Consider the following 2982-nt stretch of genomic DNA (forward strand, 5'->3'; position numbering starts at 1 on the left):
GGCAGTACCCAGAATTGAACCCGGGTTGCTGGAGCTGTGAGGCTGCGGTGCTAACCACTGCGCCACTGTGCCGCCCATAATGTGTGATCTCACCAAGGCTCTGTCTAATTGCAGTCAAACTTCTTTATTCTTATAAAAACTCTTCACAATGTTGAACACAACTATTAACTGCCATTCTGCTCTAAGAAGAAGGACCCCAGCTTCACACACCCCAGACCCCTATTCTTTCCACATTAGCTGAATTCCTGCATTTCTGATACCATTCCAGTAAATCTCCTCTGCACCCTCTCTGAGGCCTTGACATTCCTGCTAAAGTGTGGAGCATGGAATTATACACAACGCTCTAACTGAGGCCTATAACCAGTGAGATTTCTAAAGGTCCAGCATAAATTCCTTGTCTGTGTCCCGTAATCCCATTTCTGGTTTCTGACTCAATGTCGGCTCTGAGCTGTTGAAACTGCCTGAATAAATATTTCCACCCAACAAAGCGCTCGGAATGTGAGAAGGGACAAAGTGAGTGACCAAGTACATCAACTCCAAGTAAAACTCCACCATGTAGTGAAAACACTCGAAACACAACGGCTCTTTTAAGAGCCACCCATAATCGCTCTGAAAAAACTGCACCAACATCTCTCTAGAATTGGGTTATTTCATTGGTTTTAATGCTCAGTAACTCTCTGGAACTTTCTCACTGTCTTTGTGTTTTCTGTTTCAATCTGGTATGGAGATTCTGGGAAGATGCGTTTCACTGCCTGGGAGGATCTTTGTGGTTTTCCTGCAGAAACACAAAACAAAGTCTCTTTTCAGAGTCACCCACCGCCTCATAGGGACAGCAGTGACATGGGAACGGGAGCTGGGGTGTGTTTTATGCCGGAAATATCAGTTAATGATTTATGTTCTGCTCTCGTTATATTCCAATCTCTGAATTGAGCCTTTCCACCACACCAGGGTTATGGGGAGAGTTTTCATCGTTTCTTTTCTAAACGTACAGACGATGTTATAAAGTTGCTGATTTACCCAGATGGCGGATTCTCCCCTCACAGTGAAAAGTAACATCACACCTTCACATTGTTTTATAATTGAATAATTAGTCAAATGGAATTATTTGTGATGTTATTTCCCCCGAGACGGTGTTTCCTGCAGTGAAACTGAGCAGTTTCAGCTCAGTCATTCAGGGACCAGGAATTCCTGCAGTTTGAACCCGCTGGAACCCCAGCCCACTTCTGATTGGTCACCCTCTTCTCATAAAGTCTGTGACAGCACATGAGGAGGCCATTCGCCCCATTGAGTCCATGTCGGGTTTCCAATCTGTTCAGTCCCCGACTCAATCCCCAAATCCTTGCGGGTCAAAATGACCGTGGCAAGACTCGAACCTGCAATCTTCTGATAACATCATAGAATATATCGAAATCAGACGCCTTATCCATTAGGCCACACAGCCATTAGCTTACATGAATGATTCAATCAGAGAATCTCGAAGCACAAAATATAAAAAATCATTGGTTGAACCTGTCAACCTGGCACAATATTTGAATTTGTGAAAGCCGCCAATTTCACTGTGGAAAAGAAGTGATCGACTGGAAAAGTACATAAAAATCTATTTTCCCGTAGCGGTTTAAATAAACTTTTAAAACACAATTTTGCTTTTACCGACTCAAATTGCTGGTGCTATTTTATGAACAGCTTTATTTTGCCAATTTTTGTCAACTTCTCATCCGTAACTGACAGTAAAAGACTCCGTTCAGCAACCTTTCACGCGACAAATAACTCAAACTCGGTGTGGAAGTAATAAATTACAGACTATTGGTAATTCCCCTTCACACAGGCTTCAGGGGGACAGTGAGAAGCCACTGAAATAGTTGCTTCATCCTTTTAAAAGGTTCCCATTCTGTCCTGTTACTGACATGTTGGAATCAGATTTGTATTTAACAAGATATTTCTGTGAAAACAAAATCCTCAACAGACCAGCTGGGAATCTGGGAATCACTGTAGTAAAATTTTGATTAAGAAGACGGGACCGTCTCACCAGCAGCCGGGTTACATTCCCCTCACATCCTTTTCCAGTGAGCAGCTCTTTCCCTCGAGAAATAGACAGCAGCAGTTGGAAGTTCAGTAAAAGGATCGGTTCATTGAGACAAGTTTCTGACTGACAGGTGGTGCTGAATATTAATACAAGAAGGTCCTGGAATGGGAAACAAGTGTCCAGAGTAGGGTCTGAAATCAGGACAGGGAAATGGCCAGCACTGACACAGATCATTTCATTATTACATTGATATCTGACTGTCTATAAGGAGAAGCGAGTTAAACACATGATGGTGAAAGGAATGGAAGATGATGCTGGTTGTTCTAGATGAAGAGGGATAGACAGAGGTGTGGGTACAGCAGACTTCAGACAGTAATCAACCCTTTCAGATACTGTGGGTGGATCTGAAAAGAGCCTTTGGGATAGGGAAAAAAGCTCTTTGTTTAAAAACCCTCAAATAGCTACCTTGTAATTGGTCAGGTCACTAATGTTTTAGTTAGTGTAATTTATGAATAATTACTAATTAGAAAGTGCTGTTTGGACAGAGTGTAAAGCTGTGAGTTGATGTGTGAGGGACTTCACTGACTGGGGGAAGGAGGTGCTCTTTGGTCTCTTCTGCCTTTTCAGCCTCCATGGTATAGGGGAAGAAGCTGATCGGTGAGTAACTGGTAAATTAATCTACTTATTACACTTATTACACGAGCAATAATGAGTTTGTAAAGCTAAGTAATGGCAGGGCAGCTCGAAAAGTAAAAGTTCTAAATTGGGGGAAGGCAAATTTTACAAAACTGAGAGGTGATTTGGTGGATGTGGACTGGATACAACTACTTGAAGGAAACCCAAAGATGTTTTATCAGTCCATTAAGAGCAAGAGGATAACTAAGGAAAGGGTATGGCCTATCAGAGATGTACAAGGGAACTTCTGTGTGGATCCAGAAGATGTGGGCGGGGTTCTTAAT

At 42.5% G+C, this 2982-nt stretch overlaps 1 non-coding gene across 1 annotated transcript; it reads right to left on the minus strand.

Annotated features, from left to right (window-relative positions):
• Positions 1-1352: 1352 nt before the first annotated feature.
• trnar-ucg (transfer RNA arginine (anticodon UCG)) lies at positions 1353-1441 on the minus strand. Its single transcript is given in 2 exon segments — positions 1353-1388; positions 1405-1441. It is a non-coding gene; the product is annotated as a tRNA-Arg (tRNA).
• Between the last annotated feature and the right edge of the window lie 1541 nt (positions 1442-2982).

Source organism: Heterodontus francisci, unplaced genomic scaffold (genome assembly GCF_036365525.1).
Source record: "Heterodontus francisci isolate sHetFra1 unplaced genomic scaffold, sHetFra1.hap1 HAP1_SCAFFOLD_61, whole genome shotgun sequence".
NCBI classification, from domain to species: domain Eukaryota; kingdom Metazoa; phylum Chordata; class Chondrichthyes; order Heterodontiformes; family Heterodontidae; genus Heterodontus; species Heterodontus francisci.